This window comes from Ranitomeya variabilis, chromosome 4 (genome assembly GCF_051348905.1).
Source record: "Ranitomeya variabilis isolate aRanVar5 chromosome 4, aRanVar5.hap1, whole genome shotgun sequence".
NCBI lineage: Eukaryota > Metazoa > Chordata > Amphibia > Anura > Dendrobatidae > Ranitomeya > Ranitomeya variabilis.
Window position 1 is genome coordinate 238,075,769 of NC_135235.1, and position 10,689 is coordinate 238,086,457.

Sequence of the window (10,689 nt, forward strand, 5' to 3'; positions counted from 1 at the left end):
GTTCGAACGTGGAGAACCCCGTGGATTCTTGGGGCACCTCCCGATAGGCAAACAGGAGGTGTGGCAAGAATTTCTCCCAGTTCCTGTAGGTCCTGGTAAAAGTCCCAATGAGTTGTTTTAACGTCCCGTTAAAGCGTTCACACAACCCATTGGTTTGCGGGTGGTACGGAGCGCTTCTAATGGACTTTACGCCGCACAGCTTCCACAGTTGGTTGGTCACCTCTGCTGTAAACTGGGTACCCTGGTCCGAGATAATCTCCCGTGGAAATCCAACCCGTGAGAAAACCTGGAGCAGGGCAGCCGCCACCGTCTCTGCCAGTATGTTAGGTAACGCAACCGCCTCTGGATACCGTGTGGCATAATCTACCACTGTCAATATATACCTTTTCCCTGGCGGACTGGGTTTGGCTAATGGCCCTATCAGATCGACCGCTACTCGGCTAAATGGTTCCTCCACAATGGGGAGGGGGCGTAATTTGGCCTTGCATCGATCTCCTCGCTTGCCAATGCGCTGGCAACTGTCACAGGTCTGGCAGTACTGACGAACATCATAGGTTACCCCCGGCCAAAAGAAGTTTTGTGTCAGACGATGCCTGGTGCGATTGACGCCGAAGTGCCCGGCCAAGGGTATGTCATGAGAGATTCGCAGTAACTCCTGCCTATACTTCTTGGGAACTACCAGCTGTCGTTTTATAGTGGGGCTTGTCCCTGTGTGGTGCTGCTCTGTGATCCGGTAGAGGAGTCCCTGCTTCCATACAAACTGTTCCCTTTCCAGTACCCCTCTCCCCTCCTGTGCCTTCCCACGATATCCCTCCAATGAAGGATCCTCAAGTAACTCCCTCTTAAATTCATCTGGGGTGGCCCAAGAAATGTGTCTGGCTATGGGAATACGTGTAGGGCTGGGATGTCTTACCTGGGCCTCCTTTGAGTGTGATTCTGCCTCCGCAGTTCGAGCTTGTCTCCGGGTGGTCACAGGATATGTCTCAGCCAGAGGGGCAACCGAGAAGGCAGACAACATGGGCCCCAAGTCATTTCCCAGCAAGACGTCTGCAGGCAAATCCTCCATCAAGCCAACCTCAACAAGGCCATCTCCGACTCCCCAGTTCAGGTGAATCCTGTCCGGTCCGTCTTCTCTTGGTCCCAGACGAGATGAGGCTTCACAAGGGTCAAAGTTGCCCCGGAATCTCTTTGTCCCTGCATACGTTTCCCATTAACCCACACGACCTGTCGATGCTGTTGTCGATTATCTGCCCGGGCTGCCTGCACGGAGTCTACTTCATGCAGCACTTCCTCCATCTCTTCCACCCTCTGGTTAGTCGTAGCCCCCAATGCCGGGTCAGCTTCGTCTTGGTAGCAGTGTACAGCGACCCGGCTCACGGTAGCTGTTCCTGTCTTTGGCCACTGGGTATGCTGAGTCCAGTTGGGACATTGTCTTTGCAGGTGTCCCAGCTGATGGCAGGTGTGGCATCGCACCCCAGGGGGACTGTGGTAGGCCGTGTTTTTAGCTGGTCCCCCTACAATCTTCTGTGGTTTGGGGGCCTCCAGGTCTAGGGTCGGACCCCTAGTGACCATCTTTGATCTGGACAACTGAGGCCTCCTGGCATCATGATGTTCATTGGCCAGACGAGCGGCCTCCTCAAGAGTCGTTGGCCGCCTGTCCCAAAGCCATTTCTATGTCTCGGGGGTTAGTCCATTAAAGAATCGTTCTAAGAAGAAGAGCTGCAGGACGTCCTCCTTAGTGGTTGCTTAGCTCCCTTGTACCCACTGTAGCAGTGACCGCCGTAATTTACAGGCCCATTCAGCGTGGGTATCGGTTACTCGTTTTATAAGTCCGCTGAACTTTTTGCGGTATGCCTCTGGTGTCAGCGCATACCGGGCCAAGATCACTTCTTTGATCCACTCATAGTCCATACAGTCCTCGCCAGGTACCGTGCGATAGGCGTCCGCTGCCTGGCCTGTCAGCTTGCTAGCCAGAATCTGAACCCATTCCTCCGGCTTCACTTGATGAAGGGCACACTGCCGCTCAAAGTCCTGCAGAAAGCCATCAATGTCTTCCTCTGCCTCCCCCAACTGTCGGAAGGCATTATACTGGATCTTTTTGTGGCTTACTGTTGAAGGTACCTGGGCGGAGGCCAGAGCTCCCCCTGCTCGCTGACTCTCCATCTTGGCCAGCTCCACTTTGGTCTTCTCTGCCAACTCCATCTTGGCTAGCTCTATCCTGGTCCGCTCGGCCATCTTTTCCTACAGATCAGTACGCACATCAGCCATCACCTCTCGTATGATCTCTACTGCAGGGTTTGGGCCATAGAACGCCAGTCTGTTCTTTACCTCCCTCTGGAATTCAGTCTCCTCCACGTTCACATTGGGGTGCGCTGCACTGTCGTGTTCCATGATGGCTGCTATCAAATCCGTTTTGTTTTGTTGCTGGCGATTAACCCTCGGGCTTCCACCAGATCTTTTAATGTAGTCCTCTTTAACTTCTGGTAGTTGTTTTCCATTCATTCCTTTCCTCCTGTAGACGGGGTATGATATCCCGCTGTCTGCCACCAGTGTAGCGGGGTCTACCATACTGGAGTACCTCTTTCAGTACCACCCCGTGTTTCAGGAGGTCCACTCTGCTTTGGCTGGAGTCTGAATGAAGGACGCTGGCTGGAATTGCTTGGTTACATGGGCGCATATAAAAGATCACTGCTTCTCCACGTATTTCCAGTGTGTCAGCACTTTACTCAGAGGACACAGAATATATCACACAGATACTGAAAAGCGGCAGGCCAGACATACATTACAATAGCCGCAGGTGGCCGGAGCCTGCCGATATTTACTGTGGGAATTACAAAGGTGGGGGAGGACAGAAGGGGAATATCTTGTCCCCTCTGCCCAGGGGCACAGCCTATGGGCTGATGCATTAGGGACATGCATCTCACATGGAACCTATTATACATACATACAACTGCACAACATATTCTGGGTGCTGGGGGGTTCCGTAACAGCCGGTATAAGGCGACTTTCACACTAGCGTCGGGCTCGGCCCGTCGCAGTTCGTTGGGCCGAGGTTACTGACGCTAGCGTTCTCTGCGCCGCACAACGGGGGCAGCGGATGCATTTTTCCAGCGCATCCGCTGCCCCATTGTGAGGTGCGGGGAGGTGGGGGCGGAGTTCCGGCCGCGCATGCGCGGTCAGAAAAAGCGGACCGTCGGCGGCAAAAAACGTTACATGTAGCGTTTTTTTGTGCCGACGGTCCGCCACAACACGGCGCAAACGTCGCACGACGGTTGCGACGTGTGGCAATCCATCGCAATGCGTCGCGTAATGTTAGCCAATGGAGAAAAAACGCATCCTGCAAGCACTTTTGCAGGATGCGTTTTTTCTGCAAAACGATGCATTGTGACGGATTGCAGTTAACGCTAGTGTGAAAGTAGCCTAACCTGGGGATCTCCTGTATATAATTATATATGTACAGCCGGTATAGCCTGAGCATCTCCTGTATATAATTATGTATGCACAGCTTCTTTCCCTTTTCCTTCTCTATATTTTTTATTTCTCTCTTTTTTTTTGTCTGTCTCTTTCACTATGTTTTTTTGTCTTCCTTTCTGTTTTTCTCTTTCTCTGTCTTATTCTTTCACTTTTTCTTTCCTTTTTTATTTTTCTTTGTTTTGTATCTGGCCGTTTTTGTTTTTTTTCGTTTTCTTTCTTTGTCTCTATTTTTTCTTTCTTTCACTCTTCCTCTTTTTTGTCTTTCTTTCTGTTTTCTGCCTCCCTGGCTATTTCTTCCTTTGTTTTCTCTCTTTTTCTTTCTTTCTTTCTTTCTTTCTTTCTTTCTTTCTTTCTTTCTTTCTTTCTTTCTTTCTTTCTTTTTCTTTCTTTCTTTCTTTCTTTCTTTCTTTCTTTCTCTCTCTCTTTCTCTCTTTCTTTCTCTCTCTCTTTCTTTCTTTCTTTCTCTCTTCCTCTTTTTTGTCTTTCTTTTTCCTCCCGTCTGTCAGGTCTGAGGTTTGTGGTGGGGACACTCACCCTTCACAGAGTATGACACTAATGTCGGCCTCAGAGGAGGAGAATGGAGGTCAATGCTGAGCGGCACAGATGTGCTGGAGGTGATTGTGGGAGATGGATGGAGGACGCGCATGAAACTCTCACTGAAATGTTACATTGTTTCATTAATCTAATTCTCTGTTATTAGGGAGATGGCGCTCTGTTCTGTAACCCTCCCCAAGAAGAGACCTCTTATTATAGGAGAGAGTGCCCCCTGCAGCTGACAACCCCCCACTGTGACAACTTTCACATGAAGGGCACCAGGCTTCTAGATGAGTGGCAGGTAAAAGCCCTGAATATCAGGAGAAACCTGATCTTAAAGCTGCAGTCCTGCTTGATTGGAGAAGAGACCTGCATGCTGAACCTTTCTTTTCTTCAAGGCTAATTTTTGGGCCCAGTTGGGATTGGTGTCTTCATATTGTCATCTTTGTAGCCTGAAAATCTCCTTTTTCTTCAGAGACTCAGTTTGCTGCTGCTTTTTCACTTCCCCCATGCTTTACACTGCAGCACATCTTTCTCTGACTACTATGCCGAATCACGAGCCATTCTACACGTGGGTGGTAATACACATTGTATCAGCATACGAGCTTGTGATTATGTGAGTATCTCAGATTTGGAGGTCCCGGACCCTCAGGCTCGTGCATCTTATTGTTATATGGATCCCTTGGGTGAATCGGCCACGTTACATTGCAGCGGGGCCGGTGCCGTCATACGGATTGTCAGCAGCCTGAATAGGAGTCGTGTATTCATAGCTTGTGCTTCTGGAAGGATCCGGCGGAGAATAGCGCTCCTCGTGTGCTGATTGTTTGCCGCTTATCACAGTGACACATAAAGGTTCCTTCTCCGAGTCGGCGGCCATGTCCCCTGAATTCTATCTCTCACATGCACGCTTCTCTCAGCGCCTCTCCTGTGCACTCACCTTGGCTCGTAGTCAAGGGTAGCACTCTATAGGATTGTGCCATGTCTCTTATAGGTGGTGCAATCATCTGCTGCTGCGCTTTGTGCCAACCTGCTGTTGTCCTGCAGAGCAGTAATCTGGAGCAGCGGCTCCTCTATTAATTATCCTGACTGAAGTTGTGAACTGGGTCTCACAAAGATGAGCAGATAATTGCTTCGTATCCACCAATTACGGTCAGTGTGTCGGTACTAATAGACCATTTTCCAAAGAGGCCAATATCTGCGCAGTAAACAATTGTCCTCCCACTCCTTAGCTATGTTCTTGATCACGAATATCATCTCACTCCTGGTTCTGAGCCTTGGATATGTTCTTGGCCACGTCTGTTGTCACACCCCGGGTTCTGACCCTTGGCTATGTTCTCGACCACGACTATCGTCTCACTCCTGGTTCTGACCCTTGGCTATGTTCTCAACCATGACTATTGTCTCAGTCCAGGTTCTGACCCTTGGATATGTTCTCGACCACAACTATCTTCCTACTTCAGGTTCTGACCCTTGGCTATGTTCTCAACCATGACTATTGTCTCCCTCCAGGTTCTGACCCTTGGCTATGTTCTCAACCACAACTATTTTTCTATTTCAGGTTCTGACCCTTGGCTATGTTCTCAACCATGACTATCGTCCAACTCCGGGTCCTGACCCTTTGATATGATCTCAACCACAATTATCATTCCACTTCAGGTTCTGACCCTTGGATATGTACTCGACCATGACTATCGTCCCACTCCAGGTTCTGACCCTTGACTATGTTCTTGACCACATCTGTTGTCCCACTCCAGGTTCTGAGCCTTGGCTATGTTCTTGACCACAACTATCGTCCCACTCCTGGTCCTGACCCCTGGCTGTTTTCTCGACCACGAGTATCTTCCTACTTCAGGTTCTGACCCTTAGCTATGTTCTCAAACATGACTATCATCCCACTCCCGGTCCTGACCCTTGGATATGATCTCGACCACGAATATCATCCCACTTCAGGTTCTGACCCTTGGATGTGTTCTCAACCATGACTATCATCCCACTCCAGGTTCTGACCCTTGACTATGTTCTCGACCACGTCTGTTGTCCCACTCCAGGTTCTGAGCCTTGGCTATGTTCTTGACCACGACTATTGTCCCACTTCTGGTCCTGACCCCTGGCAGTGTTCTCGACCACGACTATCATCCCACTCCAGGTTCTGACCCTTGGATATGTTCTCGGCCACGACTATCTTCCCACTCCAGGTTCTGACCCCTGGCTGTGTTCTCGACCACAACTATCATCCCACTCCAGGTTCTGACCCTTGGCTATGTTCTTGACCACGACTATTGTCCCACTTCTGGTCCTGACACCTGTCTGTGTTCTCGACCATGACTATCATCCCACTCCAGGTTCTGAACCTTGGATATGTTCTCGGCCACGACTATCTTCCCACTCCAGGTTCTGACCCTTGGCTATGTTCTTGACCAGGACTATCTTCCCTCTCCAGGTTATGACCCTTGGCTATGTTCTCAAACATGACTATCATCCCACTCCCGGTCCTGACCCTTGGATATGATCTCGACCACGAATATCATCCCACTTCAGGTTCTGACCCTTGGATGTGTTCTCAACCATGACTATCATCCCACTCCAGGTTCTGACCCTTGACTATGTTCTCGACCACGTCTGTTGTCCCACTCCAGGTTCTGAGCCTTGGCTATGTTCTTGACCACGACTATTGTCCCACTTCTGATCCTGACCCCTGGCAGTGTTCTCGACCACGACTATCATCCCACTCCAGGTTCTGACCCTTGGATATGTTCTCGGCCACGACTATCTTCCCACTCCAGGTTCTGACCCCTGGCTGTGTTCTCGACCACAACTATCGTCCCACTCCAGGTTCTGACCCTTGGCTATGTTCTTGACCACGACTATTGTCCCACTTCTGGTCCTGACCCCTGGCTGTGTTCTCGACCATGACTATCATCCCACTCCAGGTTCTGACCCTTGGATATGTTCTCGGCCACGACTATCTTCCCACTCCAGGTTCTGACCCTTGGCTATGTTCTTGACCAGGACTATCTTCCCTCTCCAGGTTATGACCCTTGGCTATGTTGTTGACCACGTCCATTGTCCCACTCCAGGTTCTGAGCCTTTGCTTTGTTCTTGACCATGACTGTCGTCCCACCCCAGGTTATGACCCTTGGCTATTTTCTTGACCATGACTATCATCCTACTCCAGGTTTTGACCCTTGGCTATGTTCCTGACCACTCTCTTGCATTGTTCTTTAGAGTGCTTAGTCTACTATGTCAGCCCTACTGCCATCAATCCGTGACTATTCTGGGTCGGTGGTCTCAGGATTTTCTTACTGTGAAGTTCATACCTTCTGGCAGGAATTAATGGTGAAGATCAGGGGATTTCTTAGAATCCACACCCAGATTTAGAGAAACCTCTTCCCAGCATGTGACATTGTAGCAACTATGTAACCATAATAATGGTAGGATTGGTGCAGCTATGCTAAATATTCTGGACGTATTAATGTGCAGGCTCCTAATTGGTGGAAGAGTTCACAGAATCTTCATTTCCGTCTGTCATTACAGAGGATGAGATGCCCACAGGTTCCTATTGGGGTGACCACCGGTCCACAGCTGCCTGCACTACAGAAGTTGCTCTGAGTTGCTGCACTACAGGCTGCTCCTCATGCTGCACAGTCTAAACTGCGCAAAACAAGGCTGAAGGGTGAGAGGCGGCCAACACAAGGGAGATGGGCTCCAAGTCTTCTACAGTCGGGATAGCTGTCGTTGTGAGATGCGGAACGACCATCGTAGCTACATACAAGGCAGATGGTGCGCAAGGTTTGGTTCTCCATTCACTGCTACACTTATCTACTTGGATCTGCACAGCGGGAGAACACTATTGTCTCAAACTTCATTATATGGTAAATCCTTCCCCGTTCTTTCTTTGGGACGGCACAATATTAACCGCGACCTTTTCATCTGTCATCTTTCCATGAAAATGACATTATTTATGACCGGCTGTAGCAGAGCTGAATCTCTGGTGGTGAAATACGGTCTGCGCTTCCCACCGACGATTATCTGTAACTTATTATCTATATCGGCGGCAGGTGGTGAAACATTTACTGGAAACATAGAAATGTATGTGACCGTTATATTCTATACGTGGTAGGTCGTGAGACAGAATGATCATATTCACACAGGGCGATGTCATCATGTCTGACAGAAGAGTGTTCAGGTCACCGGTCAGTTTAGATGGATCAAGTGGGGATTTCTTATTAAATGTGGAGCGCCCCCAATTTATGAAGAAAGTAACAAAACTAGAAAGTCCCATAAATATAGAAATTAAGTTCTACGTAAGAAAATATCACTACAAGTATAGGAGTCAGATGCACAGAATGAAAACGTACTAAAACATCAAGATTTACCCCCATGGTAAGACCACCGCCTTTCCCACCGAAACCCACCCCAAAAAAGCACACACCTACCGGATGACTGTGAATATTACACGCAACATAAAAGCCTCCAAACAAATCCTAATACTATAAGATACAGCAAAATGCGCAAAACACGTGCAGAGTTATAGAATGCCGTCCAAAAAAAGTGCAAAAAGAGGAGTCCGAGCTGGCGACATTTGTGGACACAAACCATTGCCCCATGTTCCCATGTCATGTAAATGCTATTTTTTCTGCTACTTTTTTTGTGCAGAAAATCTGTTGTCTGACAAACGTGGCTATGACTTCATGAACTTTCCTGCCACTGTAGCTGTAGATGATGTCGAACTCTGCAATTCTTTGGGAGATTTTTTTTTTTCTCTAAAGGCTTCTATGAGGAACCTGAAAAATAAGCATCTAAAAACGCACAAAGAAAACACGCAAGATGCATTTATAAGAGCGGAATCAAAGTACTAAAATAACACATTAATAAACGCTGCTTCAACACTGCACTGAAAATGAGGAACAAGCACAGGAAAAATGCAACAATCAGAGAAGGACGTTATTGCATGTTATGGTGCAGATGTGAGGGTGATCTCTTAAAGCGAGATCTATATGATTGCTTGTACCTGACCAAATATAAGCTGAGTGCTAGCTTAGAGGCTAAGAATGTATCAGATTCACAGAGAAGATACACACACTCCTCTCTCAGTCAAAGATGATGCCCAACTGAACTTTATTCTCAAAACAAAAGAATATACTAAGAGCAGGAAATAGGGGGGTCGCACAACTTTTGAACAACTAGTCACTTTGTCCAACTTCACTTCCATATATGGTATTCAGTCCATACCAGTGTTCAGTGATGTCTTCAGATTCCAAAAGTTCCTTCCAGTGTGCTGCTGATCAGGAAATAGACTCCATCTTGCTACACCATATCTGAACTGACTTATATAAGTTTTAATAATTGATTTCATTAGCCATTTTCTCCTTCACAGTCCCCCCTAAATCAATTATTAACCTGATGTCACAATGTAACATGATCCAATAGGTGGTCGGTCAATGAATTCACAACACACAGAAAGGGATGGAAAATGGGGAAAGGAAGGCCTTACCGATAGGGAAATGGGGAATGGTCACCACCTGAATTTAACCTGAACCTATCCCTGCACTGCCCTAATTGGGTCCTTCCCCCCACCGCCGCCAGGATCCTCGTCCCTCACTGATACCTAACTCTGCCCTGACTAGTGCACTGGCCGGCAAGGACGCTAGCCTCACCACTGCAGATAATACACACAGGGGACAGTGACAAACACAAAAAGACAAGGAGAAAACACAGTACATGGATCATGATATCTGAGCTGTCCATTAGACAGGCAATGTTAAGCTTTTACCCCCCTTGATGCAATCTTTATTCATGTAGAAATCAGATATATATTTATCCCTGTTTAATAAATCGAATTGGTCTTCAGGGGTTTTATAGTAGAATCATGGCCATCGCCATCTTCTTGGAAAACCAGTGTAGGGGTTAGGTTGTCCACGCTCTTGTTGACCATCTATTTAATACAAGGAAATATACAACAAGAAACCACAGACATGAAAACAAGGATTACCATAATAATTGTACCAATCTGTGCCAACCATTTCTGCCATCCTGTCAACCACCCAAACCAAGTATCCTAAAGATCACCAATTTTTTAATTTTTCTTAAGTTCCTCAGATAAGGATTCAAGCTTTTTTATAGCTAAGGTGATCTTTCCATTCAGACCTGTGTTATCGGGGATAAAGGTACAACAAGTTTCTCCAATCGTTTTACATACCCCTCCTTTCTCTGCTAGTAACATATCCAAAGCCATCCGGTTTTGGAAAGCCATAGTGGATGTAGCTTCCAACTGTTCAGCTATCCCCTTTAATGCATCCTTAGTATAATTTATGAATCTTTGTTGGTTATAATATATGTAGTTAATCCAATCTACATTTTTATTGACAGTTACAATAGGGATTATAGACTCAAATCCTGCTTTAACCTGGTCCCTTGCTTTAAACTCATCAGGGACCACCCCTATAGCATCAATATACACATGAGGGTCAAAGCTTTTTTGGGGGGCAATTCCCCTTTTCATATGTTGGGGCTGTTTCTGATTAGTCAAAGGCGAACCTTCAGGGATAAGATGAAAAGGCATGATGGCCTTGGCCAAAGTACACTGTCCCGTCCAATTACCCTCTAACTTAGACCTTATCTTCATATCCTCACATATCCAGAATATGTCTGCTACTGAGGAGACCTGCTGTGTTAACTTCT